Here is a 21,702-nt window from a genome sequence, read left to right on the forward strand (position 1 = left end):
TTGAAAACTTTAAGTTTTAATGATAAGAATAAAATAAAGGGTAAAATGAATAGTACCATGATTGACTTTTTAGTGTAAAAATGTGATTTTTCGTTAAAGTGAACTACTTTGAGCTTTTCGTTAAAATTCCCTAAAATAAACTTAGCTCAAGCTCTTTTCATGAAAGTTCCCAAAATAATAATTGTAAAGAATAAGTTGAAAGTAGAAAAATGTTACAGGGATTCAAATAAAATTTCTTTTTTATGAACTTGCACCCAAAGTCTATAGTTTGAAGAAAAACGAAAACTTAGGTAATTGAATAGGAGGGTTCATATGTAATAACACATATATAGGGCCAGTATTAAGGGACACGTGCTTTTTTTAACACATTTTTTAGAGCCCACTCCTTAACTTATTTCAATGATTCGAATCGTCTATATTTTAAATTATCGCTCTTGGATTAGACTTACAAAAAATTAGACAAATCTAAAATTATTAAGACATTCATTTATAGTGAAAAAAATAAACAGATATGAGTCTTACAAAGAAACACAAAAATGAAAATCCTTTAATTTACCGATCATATGATTTTCAGATTTGGCTGATATTAAGCAGAGATGATCTTTGAGGCAAAAATTAATAAAAGATAAATAGTTAGGATTATTGAAATATATTTCAGAGCAGTTCTAAAAAAAATTGTCAAAATATGTACCTCGATCCCGACTTTGTTTTCAATTTCAACAATACAAGTGGTCAATAGTCGTGGAACTATCACAGTAGTTGTTAATTATTAGGTACAACTTCTCCCTAGCTAATTTCGTTCTCCATATTTTTCTTTGTAACTTGTATTGATCTTTCAATTTTGGCTCTGAAGCCAAGTGAATCTACACACAAACTAGCAAAGCCGCCGGTCTACAGAAAAAAGATATCATCTGCCGTATAGTGGAAGCAATTAATACTATGAAAGATATATCAAAAAGAAAATATTATTGTAATAATAGGAAAAGGTGTAGAGGAAAAAGGCACTTCTTACGCAATAAAGTCAAAATATATAAAATGGAGTTATTTGAGTTGCTAGATATTACAGCGGTGTATCAAATATATAAGTAAGACATTCGTCAATTGTGATGGTTTTTCATCAACAATGATGCTCAAAAGAGCTAATAAGGTTGCCTTTATTGTATGAAAAAGGCAACCTCCCCCTCAGTTGAAAGTAATTTTACACGCAGTATATTTTTTTTTTGAAGAATCTTATGCTTATATATACAATGTGATGAACTCGATTACTATAGTGATACAAGAAATTCAACTTCGGTTGAACTTGGATCACAAAATTTCTTGTGTTTTTGTGCGTTAATGCGATTTACAATTTAATCCCATAAGGACTCCCTCCTCTTCCTCCTCCATGACCATCAACAGCATTGGATTGAATCTGTCGGTCAGAGCTTAAAAGCAATCTTCTGACGTGTTGCAAAAGCTTCAGCAACCTCATTTTAGGTTGCCTCCATAATAGATGGGGCACATATTTATTACCTATATTAATGGAAAACTTCACAACAGGCCGACCATGATAATTTTGTTCAAATTCATATTTGGTGAGAATTGAATATAAGATCAATATCTTACTAAGTGGCAAAATACATATTTATTTTTTATTGAAGAAAAGTTAAGGGAAGGGGAGGCTTAATCACTTTTGAGAACTTACAACAAGCCTATTTGAGAACTTACAGAGGAAGTCTTAATCACATTTCACCCCACCAAGAAAGATTATCGACAGCGGGACTCAAATTTATGCTTTGGTTCAACAAAAAGAACGACCCTTATGAACTCAACCAACTCTCATCGATGGTATTAACTAAGCGATAACCAAAAGTATTTTTTTGTAAACAAAGGTGTGAGGTCTAATATGCTACCTACTTGGGTGAGTAGACAAAATTTACCATGGAGCAAAGTTTTGTTTACATAGCTAATTAAGCAACATACAAAGAGGTTTTTTATGGTAGTTCGGAATATGGAATATTCTAAAAAAATTAACCGTTAGTTCTATGTTTAAAAATACAAAATCAGAATTTAACAATTAGAACCCAGAGAATATAAGATACTCTAGAGGACCGTATAATTTTGATATATGAATATGAAATGTAGAAAAGGTTAAAACCATGAGTTTTGGGAGTTTCCAAATTTTGTACCTCTTCCTGTATAAAGCCAAACAAGTTTGAGTTTCCCTATCTTCAACTGCAGTTTCTTGGCCTACCACTTTGCTCGGCGTGCACCACTTGGTATTGGTGCATGGTCCTGAGTCCCGACTCATCCAGTAAGGATTTGGATTCCATCCCAATTCTTTTGGTGAGAATTCCTAGAACCTTCATCCTATTCGTTAATCATACATGGTGCGGTCAAAAATTATTTTAAAATTTTTATTTAAAGTTAAATACTAATTATTTATAACCGTACAATTTAGGATGCATGAATAAAATGTGAAGATCCTTAAAATCTTCACAAAGAGTATGCCCGTCCATCCCATAATACCTTCATTAAATACCAAGCGAGGGTACCATCACAGAAAGTGACCTCATAAATAATATCAGCCTCAAATAAAATTCAAATATCTGTATACCTACTCTTGGAGATGTAGTTTAAAAACTTTTTCAAAATTTTAATTACTTTTTAATATTAATTTGCACACACGATAATGGTGTGGCAATTACATGAACAATACTTGTGTATGACACCTCATACGCATATGATTTAACGAACTTTTTCACAGAATTAACAAAAATGAGAATCTACGAACACGAAAAAATATTAAATACCGAAATTTGAGTTTTAAATAAAAAGTAAGATTAAAATCGAATGTTAGCGAATATTGCAAAAAAATAATGCCTTTTTTTCATAGCACTGAAAACTTCGAACTATTTAGGGAGCTAGCAATTCAGGAAAACTTATGGAAGTTAGCAATTTTTAACCATTTATCATATTTTTCATACTATATTTATGCTATCTTTCCAATAGAGGTAAAGTCCACAAACATATGTGAATCCTATCTGTATGAAAAAGATAATACAAATATGTTATGAAAAATGTGATAAGAGTTACATTGTTGGAAAGACAATTACTTTCAGATGGCAGTGGTGCGATTGTCTTTACAAATTAACAATTTAAGGGAAATTGTTATTGGCACTCCAAACTTTCTATAATTAGAAATAAAAATACACTTGTGAGGAGTGTAGATTGAGATTTTTGGAATGTGAATAATAGTTCCCAATTTAAATTGCAATGTTTACATTGCCAATTTTCAGCATAGCTGAGTTATTGATGGGGCCTGTCATTATTCAGTCTTCGAATTGGTAATGTGGGTTTTTTACCAAAACCAAAAGTTACTCTGACCAATGTCAAATAGACAATTTATAGCATTTGAAGTCATCTTTTATGTTTGAATTTATATCACAAATCATCCCTGAAATTGATCAACACTATTAAAATAGTTTCTGAAATAAAAAATCGATCAATATTGTCCCTAAAAATAGGTGTCACAAATCAATGTGATCCTTCAATCACAATTTTGTCAAAATTTCTGTTATGTGCTGATGTAAGAGTTTTTTTTCACAAATGGTCCTTGAAATTAACCCACATGATCAAGATGGTCCCTAAAATTGAAAATCGATCAATGTTGTCTCTGAAAAAAAGTGTCGCAAATCAATGTGGTTATTCCATCAAAATTCTATAAAAAAAAATTATGTTAGGTGCTGATGTGGATTTAATAATTAATTAAAAAAGTCATCAAAACACCTTTTTGCGTAGTGAGATGATCTCAAGCTAGAGCTTGCCATTCTCCGTGTCACCAAGATCATTGGGAGAATGCACAACAAGCTCTCCAAGATTAAAGTTGTGAGTTTATCAATCGCCCAAATGTTGACGGTGGAGTCATAAAAGTTGTCGCCAATCCAAGCCGTCACCAAATGTGGTCTCAATCTGGGTCCAATTCAATGAAGGGTGTCAAAGAATATAAAGATGAGTGTCTTGAGAATATTTTTCCAGAGAAGAGACGATGTAGGCTACCATAGATGGAGGTATAGTATGGTTTGGGATCGGAGGTGATTAGGGGACTGAGTTTCTGAGTTGACTTGTGAGTTCATTTATATGCCACAACAGCACATAACAAATTTTTTGACAAAATTACAACGGAATGACTGCTTTTATTTGAGATATCTATTTTAGAACTACATTGATTGCTTTTCAATTTTTGGAACCATCTTAATGGTGTTGGTCAATTTCAGATACCATTTGTGATATTTAAAAATAAAAAAAAAGACTTGTGGGATCCATTTATGTGCCACATCAGCACATAGCAGAATTTTTGATAGAATTGTGACAGAAGGACTACATTAATTTACGACACCTATTTTCAAGGACTACATTAATTGATTTTCAATTTCAAGGACTATCTTGATAGTGTGAGTCAATTTGAAGGACCATTGGTGATATAAACCCTTTATATTTATCAAATGGAGATCGAAAGCCGGTTTTACATCGTACAAGGGTTTTTTTTTTTTTGGACACACGATATTATCTATGCTAAGGGAGAAGTGGTAACTTAAGCCTCACAATGGGCTAGCAATAATGTGGTTCAAATTCGCCTTTGGCGAGAATCTAACCTAAGACTTCACTTACAAGTGAAGAAAAATACTACTAAACTATAGTATTAAGTGGCACATCATACAAGAGTTTGGCACGCATGGGAGAAAATTTCATAGACACACTACACATCTTATTTAATCCTGTCAATTATTTTCATTTTATTAATTCAATTTAATGACCTTAAACAAAAAAGAATACATGAAAAAGGGTTGAATTTTCTTCCCTCTAAATTTCCCTCCTTTCTAGGCCCTTCATATTAAACAATCACGATTAAAACACGTCAACATCATGTGTTGACATCTTTTTAAAGAGAGAAAGACAAGGAGAAAAGTGAGGGAGGAGGAGAAAGGTGGGAAGAGAATCTTACTCCACGTCAAAAGGGAAATTTGGACCCATATAGAATTATAACCACCACTTTATATTTATGACAATTATAACCAAAACTTGATGTGAAAATACTAATATACCTTTAAATGAGGCTTTACCCGAAAAAAAAAGAGCAAAATTCGGTGAGAACAATGTCGCTTTTGTGGATGCAAATTTCTTCCTCCTTGATCTTGGACAATTTTGCACCTACAAAACAATTAACACCTTAGGTTAAGGCCAAGAGCCTCACGCGCCCACGATGAATGGGGGGCTTTGGCCGAAGAACCTCCGATGCCAAAGTTAGAATTTAGAGAGAAATAGTGTTTAGAGAATTTTGGGATTTTTGCCAAAATGTTGAAATGAATTTTTGGTGAAAATAGGAGCCTATTTATAGGATTAGGCTTGTCTCTTTTCCCTCAAGGTGTGGCCGGCCTTGAAGGGATTTTGTGGTTATGATTTTGGTTTAATTAGTCAATTTATTGGCTAATTAAACCCTAAAGAATAAATTGGTGGTTACAAAATTGATTATTTGTATAAATGGGGTAATAAATTGGAGAAACATGAAAAAGGTTAGAAAGAAAGAGAGATGGCCGGCCATTGCCTATTTTTAGGGTTGAATGGGATATATTTTGGTGGTTAATTTGGATGATTTAATGATATTTAATGGATTAATTGGGTAATTAATCTATTAATTAACCAATTAACATTATTTTGGAGGTTACCTTGCAAAAAGGGATTTGATTAGATAGACTTTGAATTGTTTACCTCTGTTTTGGAGCATTTTTTACTTGGTTGAGGATGATTGCCCGCTGCTCGCACGTAGGAATCCCATTATGCCTCAAGGGTATTTTTGTCCTCTTTTGTCCAAAAATCCACATGTCGCCTAGTGAATATTTTTTGCTCCACAAATACCCCCACACCTGTTGGGCTGCTCGCAGAAAAGAGCAACAGGTGTAGAGATCTTCTTGCTTGATTGAGGGATGATTGTCCACTGTTCGTGCGTAGGAATTCTGATGTGCCTCGAGGGTAATTTTGTCATTTTAACCCAAAAACCCACGTGTCGCCTTTTGATTATTTTTTGCTCCACAAATGCCCTCACACCTATTAGGCTGCTTGTAGGAAAGGGCAACAGTTGTAGAGATCTTCTTGCTTTAGGAAACGTATAACTGCTTCTTATTTTGATATAGATTCTCTCTTTAATAGGAAATTAGGTCCTTCTAGGAAAGGGAAATAAATTTCTCTTAAAGCCTATTTAAGTCCACCTTAAGTGGGTTATTAAATCAACTTTGGAGAGCGATTTATTTTACCCTACAAGAGAGAGAGCTTAGAGGATATTTGTTCCCCCTCCTCTAGCAATCTTCTACATCTTGCCCGTTCAAATGATCATCTTTCGTTGATTTCTTCATCTTCTTTATGCCGTACTGATGTAAGAAAATTTAATTTTTTCTTGTCTTCTTCTTAGATAGTGTTGTCACGGAGCAACCGTCGGGATGGTGCGGCATATCGGTTGGCAGGAGCCTGGAGTCAGCTCGGCATGGGGCGATGAGGTGTTGTGGCAGGGACCACGACTTTAGGCTAATCGGTTTGGCTAGAGCCAAAGGGTTGTGGATTGTGGTGCTGCGGCGAAATGCTAGGCGAGCCACATGGCTCATGTCCTTTGGGCTCTTGGACCTTACTTGGGCCAGGCTGGCGACTGAAAGAAATGAGAAGGTCATGGGCCTCATGGACCTCATGCCGCTAGAATTCTAGGTTGAGCTCTTCTGCTGAGTACCGTGAATGTCGTTGGCTGCTTAGTCCTCTTTGTCGGGAAAAAGGTTGGCTGCCCCCGAAAGATGAGGTAAAGAGGATCAAGGCGGATGCATTGGCTTGTCTAATCGCTGTCGTAGAGCTTACTATGAATGAAGGTGGAAAGAAGAGATCTTCCCTGCCTGCTCAAGAGACGCTGGTTAAGAGAAAACTGAAGACTTTTCCACTGCTGCCCATGATTATCTGTCTGCTGTCGAGAGGCCTGTGATTGGCATGACTTCTTCTAATAGGAAGAAAAATGAGGCTACTAGATCTGAGCATGTGGCGCCTTCCATATTGAGAATGGCTAGTACAATTGTTGATAAAATTGCTCAGCGTAAAGGTTCTATCATGCTCTCAATGCCAAAATCTGTACCAGGACATTTGTTGGGAGCCAAGTCTGGTTCACCTTTGTAGAGACTTGCTTTTATAAAGAGCGGTAAGGTGGACTCTACTACTAAAGTGGCGTCAAGGCCCACTCCCTTTACTGCTGAGACTGATTCGCTTGCTAGGAAGGAAGATACTGCTCGTGTGGGCAGCTGTGAGAAATCCACTAAGCCTGCTTCTGGGGAGGCTGTTGAGATCTATGTGCTTTTAAAACTAGATCTGCTTGAAGTCATGAACGCTTGTGCCAAGTTTGTTGATAGCAGTAGAAAGGTTGTTTGCCCAAGTTCCTTTGCGAAACATAGAACCCAATATAAAAGGATTGCTCTGCTTGCTATGATGCATATATAGCAAGGTTGTCAAAGAGGTGGCGAAGATTATGGCAGTTGAAGCTTATTCCTCAGCCGAGGAGATCAAGAGGTTGGATTATGAGCTTGTTGTTTTAAAGGGAGTGGATGAGCTTGCAACGCGTCCATGTTAGTCTGCTTGAGAAGTATGAGCAGCTGAAAGGTGAGAAGATGGGCTTGAGGTTTCGAGACCTTTTCTATTTCTCCAGAAGACTTGCTTGCTTTTACTTTTGATACTTCAATTGGTGAAGCAATTGGAGACGTTAGTGCCCAAGCTGGGGCAGCTGGAGGTGAAGCGCCAGATGATGCCGATGCTAAGAGCGTTACGGCTGCTGAAGGTGTGGCGACCGAGTAGTCGTGGGATGTCTAAGCTGCTGTAGTGTAGTATTTTAGGTAGCCTTTAGGATTTTCTTTGTTTTTCCTTGTAGCTCCTGTTTTGCTTGAACTCCTTCGGCCTTTGCTAGTTGTTTATAAACATGTTTTGCTTCGTTTTTCTTCATCTTCACTTTTTTTGTTCATGCCCTAACCATTAGACTTGATAAACCAGTGGCAGGCATGCTACTTCTTTATAAGCAGACAAGTTCGCATAGCCTATGCAGCCGTAGGTGTTGGTGTAGAACTTTGCAAAGTTGTTAGTCATTGGGTTGGCAGCCAGATGCCTTACTTACAGAACCTGACAAGTCTGCGTAACCACTAGGCTGTTAACCTTGACTTTCTTCAATTCCGTATGTTGCGTAGCAAGTATCATAACACTTTAGGACTTGGTGTAGGTTGTTCCGCACTTGGCAGAGGTGAAGCTTATTGACTACGTAGCATGTTGGTAGTGGATAAAACTTCGTTTATGCGCGCCAGCTTGTTTAACCTTTCAGAAGAATGTGCGGTTGTATAAGTCTAACGCAGCTTTACTGCTCGAAGAGCAAGCTATAAGCAGTCTTCCGAAAACCGTAGGCTACCTTAGTGCATTCGGTAACAGCTTTATGGTTCCAGGGCAGCCGTCTGTAGGGCGTACGTGTGTGCCCCCTCCGTCTCTAGGGCCCGGTTCCCCGCAGATTAGGCCAAGAGACCCAAAATCCTTCAGTTAGCTAAACCTTGAAAAAGACCATTGTAGCTACTTCTAGGAATCTCAGTACCATCGTGCATCTAGTTATACTAGGGCAGCCAGGCTCATCCACATTTGGATATTCGGAGTGTAAAGTTTATCCTCCTGTCTTGGAGAGCTGACCCATATAGGTGTTGGGGAATTGGTTTACCCTCTCGCACTGGAGAGCAATTAGTTGACCCTCTCGCACTGGAGAGCATGGTTGGTCCCTCGAAGGGCGCAATTCCTGCGATGAGTCCCTAAGAAGGGCGCAATCTTCTTTTAAAATGCAAGAATGATCAGTTGTTGTAAGCATGCAATCGAGCCAAGTTGTGATCACTTCTGAATTCCTCATTGAAAAACGAGTGAAACGAACGAGAACTTAGTTGTAAGGTAGGAACTGTATAACAACTGGATAGTTCTCGGCTTGTGAGGTGTTGCCCGTCGAGCTTATTGAGTCTTCTGGCTTTGATGTAGTGGGAGGTCACACATGGCACCTCTTCAGATTGTAGGCACTCCACTGCTTTTCGATCTTTTTTTTGTTGTGTAATTACTCTTGCTGCCTACTCTGCTAATCTTATACAGACCTTCCCGGATGAAATTCATCTTTTTTTAGCCTTCTCTGCTGGCAGTGATGAAGGCTTTTCTTAGGACTAGATCTCTAGGCTGGAACTGCCGGATCTTGGCCCTTTTGTTGTGGCTGGAAAGGAACTGATGCTGGTAAGCTGCGATGCGAATAATAGTCTGCTCGCACTTCTCCTCTGCCAGATTTAAGCTTGTGGCCATCTCCTTTCGGTTGCTCGTCTTTTGCTGGTGCGATATGCCCATAGATATCTAGGGAGTTCGTCTGGCCATTTTCTTTTCTTACTGGTAGGGGATTTCTTGTGGCAGTCGAGGATCATCTTGGTGGATACTTTAGCCCGCCTATTGCTTTGAGAGTATCTTGGCGTAGACATATGCTGCTTGATGCCATATTTTTGGAAGAACTTCGCCAAATCTTTACCTACGAATTACGGGCCGTTGTTGGTGACAATGGATTAAGAGATGCCAAATCGGTAAATGATGTTCCTCCATATAAAGCGCTCTATGTCCGTCTAAATCGTGGTCGTCATGGGCTCTGCTTCTACCTATTTGGTGAAGTAGTCGGTTGCCATGATCATTATGTCTTTGCTCCTAGTAGTCTGGCTGGTGATTAGTTGGGAATTGGAATGAATTGAAAGCTTTTCACCACCAAGTCTTTTGTCATTCGAATGCCTGTTAGTGGGGCTTCGTACTCTGCTTCGTTGTTAGATGCTTTGAAACCTAAAATGATCGTCTGCTCGGGCATCGAACCGCCTGGGGTGACAAAAACCACGTCTGTTCCTTAACCTTCGTAGTTGGATGCACTGTCGACATGCAAATGCCAGAAGTCTCCATCAAGTAGAGCAGGTGCGGCTGAAGTGTGCTCAGCTACCTTCGGGGCGTCATTGGGCCGCCCTGTTACGTTGTCAAGGCTAGGCATGAAGGCGCGGTAGGGAGCCATGGAACTGGGGCTATGTGACATGTGGCAGGAGATGCTCAACTGCCAGTATTGGGCCACTCTAGAGCTGAATAAGGGAGCAAGGGTCGATAGGGCCGTGTGACGCGCATCAAGAGGTAGTGCTCAACTGCCAATACATGTTGCTCTTATGTAGAATCTTATGGGGCGACGAGGACAAAACTTACTTCTAAGTGTTCCTTCCATTGTTCGTCTGCCCTTGGCGTGTCTTTTGGGCCAAGTTGTTGCGTTCGTCAGAATACTTTGCATCCGCCAAGGTCTACGCCTTTATTGTCGCGCGTTTGGATTCGGTGGAATAATACGACATGATGATAACTGCGTGCGTTTGAAGGTAAAACTTGAGCTTTCAGGTTACAAAAACTATTTCCAAAGTTAACTTTTGAATTTCTAATAGCATCGATGAGAGCTTTTGAACTGTAGAATACAGTACATAATACAGGTAGTCGGGCCCCTAGCTCTTCTCGCATGATTATAGAGCTTATTACTGCTCTAGATACCATCAAACACATGAATAAGTCCTCCACTGCTTCCGGTTTGGATAGTATGGAGGTGACGTCGGGTACTTCTTCAAGTCTTTGAATGTGCATTGGCGAGCCTCGTCCCAAAGTGCATGCTTCTCTGCCAGAGCGAAAGAGTCTGCCAGAGTTAGATTTTCTTTCATGATCAATTTTTCGAATAGTGGGTGGTATACTAGAAGGCCTTTTTGGAAGGCTGCCCTAGCTATTAAGTCATACCATCCGACTATCCTTGCCTTCTCTGCTTTAAATCTCCTCACATAGTCACGAAGTGACTCTTTTGGGTTCTTTTTGAAGTCAAACAAATAGTCGAACTTCTTTTTTATCGAGCAATAGGATGAATATTCTTTGGTGAAAACCAAAGAAAGTTCGTAGAAATTCCGAATGGATTGTGGCGGTAGCGTGTAGAACCAATCTTGCGCCTGCCTTGTAGAGTGGTGGCGAATATCTTGCACATGAGATCATCATTGTTTCGATAAAGGATCATTGCACTTCGGTAGTGTTTTAAGTCTCTCCGGGTCTTCATCCCTTTTGAAAGATGTGAAATGTGGCATGCTGAACTTGCATGAAGGCTCTGCCTGCTCGATCTCGTCCATGAAGGGTGACCTGCTTATGTTGGTCATGTTCCGTCGTAGTGCCTCGTCGGTGACCTCGTTGCATTGGAAATCGTGCAATTGCTTGGTCAAGAGTCTCTCTACTTCTTCCTGAATTTGTCTTTGTTGGGGTAGCAGAGCTCTCGGCTGCCCCCAGCCATGACTTGCTGGTCTAGGCTGCTCTTCCATGTGTTTGGCTCGTCTATGCCGCGGATGCAGTGCATGTGGTGCATTCCTAGCAGGCGAGTGAGTTCTTCGCAAGCTGCTGGTTGAAATTAAGCTGGATTGAGTGACTGCTTATCTCCGTCCATCGTGCTGCCTACTCCGATGTGAGGTGGAGGATGCTCCTTGCGGGCTTAGCCGCGAATGAACACTTTGCCCAGAAGGTTGCTCGTGTTGACTATCGGAGTGTGACCCCAACCATGAATGTATGCTCATCCGTGGGCCTAGTCGAGAGTGCACGCTCCTCCGCGTGCTAAGACGGGAGTATACAATATCTCGGGGGCCTAATCAGGAATGTACACTGCCCGAACGCTCGGTTCGTGGCTGGTCGAGTGGCTACTTTTGTCTGCCCTTGTCATACTTCAGGATACCTCGTCCGGGGCACGTTGGATCCCGGTGCATTGCAAAAGTTGATTCACCAAGGTTGTCTGTTGTGCAAGGGCGCTCGTCAACTCTATGACTTGTCGAGACAAGTGTTATTCACCATTTGGATTGGAAGAGCTTGGAAGGAATGTGCCTCCTTGGGCAGTGGAAGGGTGGTAGACTCCGAGCATGAGATTTGAGTTGGGAAATGTCAAATCCGCAAAAAAATGTGGTGAGAATGCCCCCGGCTCAATGGTAGGTCCGGATGGTTAAGATAGTCTTGGGCTGACTTGGGCTGCTTGGAAAGCCACAGGAGCAGGCTGGGCCACGAGAGCAAGCTGGGCCACGAGAACAGGCTGGGCCGTGAAAGTGGGCTACTCGACGGGAGCAGGCTGGGCCACAGGAGTAAGCTGCTCATCGGGAGCAGGTTGCTCGGCATAAGCAGGCTGGGCCACGGGAATGGGCTGCTCGACGGAAGCAGGCTGCTCAGTAGTGATGCATGGGAATGCGAGGCTTGGGCTCGAGCCCGTGCAAACTTGGATGGCACGGCTTGGGCCATGGTGGAACCTTGTAGTGGTGGTACCACTCCGCCTATGACCACATTTAGTCTCGTGGATCGTCGCGGTCCCATTTCTTAAGTATTAGAATTTTCACTTGTTGAATTTTCTAAATTTCTAGCCATTATATTTTTCTTATACATTTTATCAAAGAACCTTTGCAAATAAAAAATTCTAATAATAATCACGTATGAAAAAATATTCAAATGGACTAGAAAATAGAGAAAAACCTTTTTATGCGAGAGTCTTCTACGAGTATGGATCTCAACTCTCAATGAAAGCACCAATTTGTGGATGCAAATTTCTTCCTCCTTGATCTTGGACAATTTTGCACCTACAAAACAATTAACACCTTAGGTTAAGGCCAAGAGCCTCACGCGCCCACGATGAATGGGGGGGCTTGGCCAAAGAACCTTCGATGCCAAAGTTAGAATTTAGAGAGAAATAGTGTTTAGAGAATTTTGGGATTTTTGCCAAAATGTTGGAATGAATTTTTGGTGAAAATAGGAGCCTATTTATAGGATTAGGCTTGTCTCTTTTCCCTCAAGGTGTGGCCGGCCTTGAAGGGATTTTATGGTTATGATTTTGGTTTAATTAGTCAATTTATTGGCTAATTAAACCCTAGAGAATAAATTGGTGGTTATAAAATTGATTATTTGTATAAATGGGGTAATAAATTGGAGAAAAATGAAAAAGGTTAGAAAGAAAGGGAGGTGGCCGGCCATTGCCTATTTTTAGGGTTGAATGGATATATTTTGGTGGTTAATTTGGATGATTTAATTGATATTTAATGGATTAATTGGGTAATTAATCCATTAATTAACCAATTAACATTATTTTGGAGGTTACCTTGCTAAAAGGGATTAGATAGACTTTGAATTGTTTACCTCTTTTTTGGAGCATTTTTTACTTGCTTGAGGATGATTGCTTGAGGATGATTGCTTGAGGATGATTGCCCGCTGCTCACGCGTAAGAATCCCAGTATGCCTCAAGGGTATTTTTGTCCTCTTTTGTCCAAAAATTCATGTATCGCCTAGTGAATATTTTTGGCTCCACAACTTTAACTCACAATGACTTTCCTTCTTACTAGGAAGGTGGGAAGGATTGTCTTACTCAGATGCCAAAATTCTGATTGATGATTAATTAGCTGTATTTAACATGCCCTAATCCAAATCATGATTGAAGCAAAGCACATGTCCGTTAATGGTAAGCACAAGTTACACAACCAATAAAGAATGCTTGGAATGTATCAATATGTTTCAATTACTACAGAATCAAGGATCTCCATCTTCACAAACTCAATTTGCACTCTCGAAAAATAAGGAGAAACAAGAAAAACGAAAATCTGTTTCGTTCGAAACACTCACAAGCTCAGAAAAAAGCTAAACTGTTCGTTACTCGTATGCCAAGGTTTTCCCATTTTTCGAGGTGATTTTTTGAATTTTTTTTTATCAATTTCTTGTTGTAAGAATTCGGAATTCTGTGAGTTGAAGCGGTATGTCTGGTTGCAGCTGAGAAGTGAGGGCTCAAAGGAGAATGGAGAAGGTTTTGGAAGAGGCAGAGAGGAAGAGGAACACACCGGTGGAGATTGGCATTAATGGTGGAAATGGCGGTAAGGATGTCTATTTATTAAGCTCTGCTGCTCTGATAACAAAGATCAAAATCATACAACGTCAAATGGACAGTAAAAAAAGGAACACAATTTCACTTCTTTATGGGCGTTTCAGCAAAAACATAGAAAGAAAGAATCAGGATCGAAGGAAGCTAACTATCACACGGAGAATCGAAATAGGATCCAATTCAAGATGGAAAGAGGACGACTTTGTTTCTTTTTCAGGAAGAAATAACATACCAGACAATCTTTCTTGATATTTCTTCTGTTCTCTGGCCCCCCTCTATTTGTTCCCATCCAAATGGACTTAAACCAACCAATCCATCCAATGAATGAATTGAAGATATGAAGCTGTAAGACCAAACAATTCTGTGTAGCAGCTTTTTAAGCTCTAATCGACAATTTGAAGATCGTCACACTTAGTGAGTACTATGCAATCATAAACTTTAGGTAAGTATGAAGTGATCACTCATGTGCAACCATTCAATTTTTCAGGAACAAAAGCGATAAACCACATAAAAAGATGGGTTTAGGGTGTGCGACTCATGTACATAATAGTATATTCCTACAGAAAATCTAAACCCCTATCATAGATAGAAATAAGAATGAAAAGAAAACAAATCACTAGTGTGGAATCAAGTAGAGTAGAATTTCAGTAATACTTAGGGCCAGTTTGATAACTATTTCGTGCTTAGGTTTTGGTTTTCACTATTTGTGCTTGAGATACGAAAAAGTGTGTGGAAAAAAGGAGATGAAGAAGGGTGATGGAGAGAGGGGAAGAAATAAGGAAGAACGAATGAAAACAAAATCTTGAAAGTTAAACCAACTTAAAATATTTTTTGGTTTTCAGTTTTCATGTTGTGTTCCTTTCCTTCAACATTTCTTCTACATCTCTCCCACCTTCCTTCATCCGCTCTTCTGTCATCCTTCATTTCCTTACATATTTCCTCACTATCACAAAAACAAGAATTTAAAACCAACAAATGAAAACGAAATGGTTATCAAACGGAAAAGGCATTGGAATTGAAAGCAGTGCAGGGTGCAGGCACACACACACACATTTATGAACTGAAAGCAAACAATGAAACAAACCTGCGAGTAATGCAGGTGCTTAAATTAACAGCAGTGAATGAGGGAATTGTGCATACATGAACTTGTGCTTAAAGCAATTTTTCTGCCATCATTTTCCCTCAAATTGAAAGCCAAGTTCCTGAAGACTTAATTTCCCTCAAAAGATATCCAAAAGTTGAGGCACGCTTTCTTGATAGCGAGTCACAAACTTACTTATAAAGCGACTATCAACGGTAATCAACAATGATGATATGGAATACTTTTTCTTCAGCAAGCCCTTCACCAACAAGACTCTAATGATAGAACACCTTGGAATGACCCTCCGCTCCAGACTAAGCGATAGAAAGTCGGGATATCTGGCGAGATATGCAAGCTGCCAACCCTTCTTGTTTACAAGAAAATCCATTTTACTTCTTATATTCTTCTCTGACAGATACATACAAGTGGGTTTCTTTCTAAAAGCCAACATGATCTCCTCTTCGATCCAGCCACAGCTCTTGTAAACCTCCAATTTGTGCACCCATGTCGATTTGGTGATTGTTGCAATCACGTGGAGTCCATTAACAAATGCTAACGTCTTAGGCTTGAATCCCATACCGACGACCTTCTCCACATCTTTGTTAAAGTCATCAGGTTTTTGACACACGACTCCGAGGTGACAGCTCAGTAATACAGAAATAGAGGGTTACGGCACTTCAAGTGCTCTCAGAACTGAGAGATTTTGAGCAATATTACTTTGCACCCTATCACTCAAAACTCCCCACGAGCGTGTTATAAGGTTCATAACTTTTTCATCACTGAGGAGTTCTTTTTTGAAGAGATTAAAACCAGGAACTAGAGCATTCTTCAAGCTGGTAGTCAAGAAAATAGGGTTCCTACAGATGGCAAGAGCAATGCTCGCGCCTGAAAGGCCTAGAGAACGCAAAAACTCAAGTTTTGGCAAAAGGATCTTCTCAGGGTCGGCTAAAAGCAGCCTTGGGACTTTACTAACAAGTTTGGAGATTTCGGAATTAGCGAATCCATGGTCTCTGAGAAGACCAAGGACAGAATATGGTCTCTCTGTGGTTTCGAAGCTTACTTTCTCAGACAATGTGAGAGCCTTTTCTGCGGAAAATCCACATGAATTAACGAGATATAACACTGTAATAGAGCCTTCACATTCTTGTGCTTCATCTAATCCAGATTCTAACAACGGTTCTGATGATAATGATCTGCTAAAATGTGGTGGACTATGAAGAAAAACAAACAACAACACCAAAAGGTAATTCAGAACTCACACATTTCTGCAATTTAAGACGACGAATTCTAGGGTTTTACATTAGAAACCAATCATTCAATCATAACCACAGGAAGCAATGAAAAGCAAAAGTTGCGGTGGGAATTGAAACTTACTGGAGAGAAGTAGCATAACGAACCTCCTGCCAAGCTCTTACAAAATTTGATGCTTCTGAAGCTGCAGCTGCAATTTTACTCATTCTTCAATACTTCCCAACGGCAGTCTCCTCACCGTTACTCCTGCTACTACAACTTCATTAGGGTGTTTGCGCTGCAAACCAAGAAGAAGTAGATCATAGACAGAGATCTTAGAGAGAGAAGTCAAGAGAGAAATGTATAGAGAGAGAAAGATATTTCTTATTTCTTTGCTTAATATCTAAGATATTACAATAGGAGAGTATTTATCCTTGAACCTTCTTATAGTTGCATATTTTTAACAACTATAACTAACTCTCTTAATATGATTACAAGTGTTACAATCCTATTTGTACATTATCTCTATCATCCCCCCCCCCCCCTCAAACTCATGGATGGGAGAATAACCAAGCATGAGGTTGCTACAATGAGTTCGAAAGAGTGGTGCACTAGACCTTTGGTAAGGATGTCTGCAAACTACTCTCGAGAAGATACAAACTGGACGAGTAACTTCTTTTTAGCAACCCTTTCACAAACAAAATGACATCAAATTAAACGAAAGAGCAATTGCAAACAAGTTATCACAGAAAAGCACAGGAGCACAAGACATTTGAATTTTCAGGAATGTAAGAAGTTGTTGAATCCAATCAAGTTCAGCAGTAGTACAGGACATGGCTCGATATTCTGCTTCAGTGGACGATCGAGGGACTGTTTGTTGTTTCTTAGAAGATCATGAGATTGGATTTGATCCCAAGAAAACAATTAACCCGGTTGTAGATCGTCTGTCATTAGGATCACCAGCCCAGTCGGCATCACTAAAAGCTTTTAAACCAACTTCACCAGCAGCATAAGTAATACCATAAGACAATGTTCCTTTCAAATAACGCAGAATGCGTTTGACAGCAGTGTAGTGAGAGACCATAGATTGTTGCATAAATTGGGACACTTGATTTACTGAGAATGCAATGTCTAGGCAAGTGAAAGTTAGGTAATGCAGAGCACCAACTATACTTCTATATGTACCAGTGTCTGAAAATGGAACCCTATAATCCTTCAGCAATCGATTATAAGGTAAACATGGAGTGTCACAAGGTTTGCAATCACTCATTTCTGTCTTGTGCAACAAGTCTTAAATGTACTTGGTCTGTGATAAAAACAACCCATTGGTTATGCAAGATATTTGAATGCCCAAAAAATAATGAAGTGTACCCAAATCCTTGATATCAAACTCAGTAGCAAGAGAATGAATTACTTGTTTTATAGCAACTGTAGCATTCCCAATTAAGATTATGTCATCAACATAAAGGAGTAAGATCATTATCTCAAAACCAACATGTTTCACAAATAGAGATGAATCTGAATATGTTGTGTGGAACCCAAGAGAAGGAAGGAATGTTGTGAATCTCTCATTCCAAGCCCTTAGGGCTTGCTTCAAGCCATACAAAGATTTATGTAACTTGTAAACAAAATGAGGATGCATAGGGTCTGCAAATCCAGGTGGTTGCGCCATGTAAACTTCTTCCTGCAGGATGCCATGCAAAACTGCATTTTTCACATCAAGTTGCCTTAAAGACCAATGAAACTGAGTAGCTAAGGCCAAGACTAGTCTCACTGTGGTAGGCTTAACCACTGGACTGAATGTCTCTCCATAGTCCAATCATTCTTCTTGACTGAATCCCTTTGCAACTAATCGAGCTTTGTGTCTTGCAATAGAACCATCAGAATTCTTCTTGATTTTAAAGATCCATTTACATCCTACTAGGTTTTTCTGAGATGGAAGAGATATAAGAGACCAAGTATCTTGAGAATGAAGGGCATCAATCTCTTCCTTCATAGTAGTCAACCACACAGATGATTTTATAGCAGACTTATATGTAACCGGTTCAATGAGAGACATATCAACTTTTCCAGATGTCTCTAAAGCACTCAAGAAAGCCTTGTGTTTGACTATACCATTCTTACTCCTAGTCTGCATAGGATGCATATTCAATGGTGCAATGAGTAACACCACTTGTAAACTATCTGGACTAAACTCAGGATCCACATGGAGTTAAACAGTATCACTTGTTGTAGCAGTAATGGATGGAGAAGTAGGTGATGAGGAAAATGAGGGTGATGCAACCATGTTTGGAGAATGAACAACTGGACTAGAGACAGAGACACTAAAGTCGAGGATTGGAATAACAAATGGAGAGATTGGAGAATGAGCCTGAGGAATAGGCACCACCAAAATATTATGATTATTAGAAACTGGTGTGAGAGATGAATGTTGAAAAAAGATATGTGAAGTACTGGTTTGTTTGGACAATTGGAAAAGACTGAGATAAAGAAACTCAGTCTCATTAAAGAGAGCATGTCTGGAGACAAAAAAAATTTCTTTTGACACCTCATAACAGATATAACCCTTATATTTGGAAGTATACCCCAGAAAAACACACTTGGTTGTCTTAGCTTGAAGTTTGGATGTGTTGTAGGGTCTAAGTAAAGGATAACAAGAACAACCAAATACTCTTAGATGAGTAATGATAAGATTATGTCCATACAATGCTTGAAAAGGAGATTGATTTTGTAAGACTAGTGTTGGCATCCTATTGATTAAGTAAATCGTTGTTTGACAAGCAAAGGTCCAGAATTAAGAAGGAAGGTTGGCATATTGTAACAATGTGAGAGTAGTTTCAATGATATGTCTATGTTTCCTCTCAGCTAACCCATTTTGTTCAAGTGTATAGGGACAAGATTTATGATATACAATACCTTTAGATTGCAGAAAGGTTTGTAACTTATTACTAATGTACTCACCTCCCCCCCCCCCCAATCAGTTTGTAGTATTTTCACAGAAGTAGAGAACTAAGTGGAGACAAATGCACAGAATGTAACAAACACATCATTGAAATCAGATTTATTGTATAAGGGAAACAACCAACAAAATCAAGTGCACTCATCAATGAGAGTAACATAGTATTTATAACCATCAATGGAAGTACATGGTGCAGGAGCCCAAAGGTCACTGTGAACAATTTGAAATGGTATGACAGACTTGACATGAGTGGAAGGAAATGGTAACTTTGTAAATTTGCCCTCGAGATAGCTTTGACACACAGTGGAAACAGCATCCTTATTACATGGAATATTTGCTTGTTTAAGGAGTAAGGAAACTACATTATTGGATGGATGTCCTAACCTAGTATGCCATAAGCTGGAACCAACAAGATGTCCAAGATAAGCAACATTGGAAGATTTGGAAGGTTGGAAGCTAGTAAAGAATGAGTGGATAGGATAGAGTCCATTACTTCAAGGGCCTTATACATGATTCTCCCTACGACCTTGTCCTGAATCCAAAAGTAAAATGCATCAAAAATTAGCCAGCAATTGTTATCCAAACAGAGCTTAAGAACTGACAATAAATTCTGTATCAATTTAGGAACATAAAGAATGGAATTTAATTTGATAGGATTTTTAAAAGTTGTAAGAATGGAACTGCCAATGTGAGAAACTCTCAAACATTCACCATTGACAATTTGAACAACTTCATTGCTGGGATATTGGGAAGCTATGGACAAATTGTTAAGATCAGCTGTCATATGAGTAGTAGCTCCTGAATCTGTCAACCATACTTGTGGTGACTGAGAGGTAAATGCTACAAACCACATATGTGAATGTTAAGATGTGGGAGAAAAGACAGTCTTCATTGCTTGCAGTGAAAAAGGTTAGGAACCATTTAACACATGAGGAACATTGTAAGAGCATCCCTGCACTGGAGCACCTGCCCGTTGAGAAAAATGAGGTCCCATATAAGAAGGCCCTTTTTCATTGTAAAACAATACGAAGTTGTATGATTGAACTTGCCACAAATTTAACATTGTTGTCAGTCAAAAGACTTATTGTAATGATAAGGTGCAGTGTGACCTTCAGCATTACACCGTTGACAAGTCTGCAATAGATGTGCTGAGGGATTCCCAAATTGACTAGGAGATGAACCAAGGATACCAAAAGTAGGTGTAGGCAAGACATGGGTTTGTGTATGATACATTGGTCGAAGAGTGTAGTATCTCTATCCTCCATTGACCTTGCCTTTACCTTTGTTCTTGTTGGCATACGGCTTGAATCCTCTAGATACAACATATGGCTGACCCCCAGTATGATTATATGAATGACCACCACCAAAGTTAAATGACTGATGAGACATAGGAGATCCTTTGTTCATGGCAAATGAGGTATTGACAATCATCACAGAAAGAAAAGGGACATTAGGATGACTGTCAACAATTACTTCTTCAACAAGTAGTTGAGACCGGAATTCTTTAATAGTCATAACACTTTCTCGGCCTCTAACAACCGTTCTGAATATATTACACTCCGGAGGCAAACTATTGAGAGCCAGAATAATAATATCTTCATTATCAAGAAATACACCAGCAACAGACAAATAATCCTTCACTTCTTTGATCTTCTGTAAATATCGAGTTACAGAGTCTGACCCCTTCTTAATTGTTTGAAGATTTGACTTCATCTGAAAAAATACTTGTCTTGGAAACAATAGAAAATTGTTCTTTAAGCCTAGTCCACAAATTCCGAGAACTAGAACTACCAATTGCACATGACATAGCTACTGGGGATAATGTGGCAGTGACAAGCTGCATAAGTGCACGATCATGTAATTTCCAAACAGTATATTCATATGTTTCTGTACCAGATGATGAGATAGCAGAATTAACTCTAGAGTCACCAGAATTAGGTACAAATCGAGTAGGATAGGGTGTTGAGCCATCAACAAACCCCATAATTCCATTACTTTCCAGCAATAATTGCATTTGAAAATGCCAATTGAGATAATTCGAATCATCAAGCTTAACATTGACAAATGTGGAAAGTGTAGAAATAAGAGCAGTAATAGGCGATTGGAGAATTTGTAATTGAGATGCAATCACCATATTTGCATAATGAAGATAGAAATTCGAGAGAGGAAATATCACAAACACCTGGTGTGCACACTCTTGGAACACAGATGCAAGAAGATCAATAAATCCAAAAACCCTAGAAATCACATAAGAAATCACAGAAGAAGAAAAGAATACCATAATCCGTCCAAGCACACAGCAATGAGCTAATGTCGAGGAATAGAAAGAATCACAGGTTGAGAAGATAAGCGGAAGCAACCGAAGAATCGAAGAAAACAGTGGGAGCAACAATCATGATTGATACCATGTAAACCAAGAAGAAGTAGATCATAGACAGAGATTTTAGA

The 21,702-nt window shown here is 39.2% G+C and overlaps 1 long non-coding RNA gene across 2 annotated transcripts; it reads right to left on the bottom strand.

Moving 5' to 3' along the window:
• Positions 1-4,754: 4,754 nt before the first annotated feature.
• On the bottom strand, positions 4,755-16,713 carry LOC114821147 (uncharacterized). Of its 2 annotated transcripts, XR_011575538.1 has the most exons (4): positions 16,440-16,713; positions 14,217-16,276; positions 12,595-14,008; positions 4,756-5,190 (listed from the first exon to the last, which is right to left on the bottom strand). It is a non-coding gene; the product is annotated as an uncharacterized lncRNA (long non-coding RNA). The 2 variants fall into 2 exon arrangements; XR_011575537.1 differs by having other exon boundaries at positions 4,755-5,190; positions 12,595-16,276.
• Positions 16,714-21,702: the final 4,989 nt, after the last annotated feature.

This window comes from Malus domestica, chromosome 14 (assembly GCF_042453785.1).
Source record: "Malus domestica chromosome 14, GDT2T_hap1".
Lineage (NCBI taxonomy): Eukaryota > Viridiplantae > Streptophyta > Magnoliopsida > Rosales > Rosaceae > Malus > Malus domestica.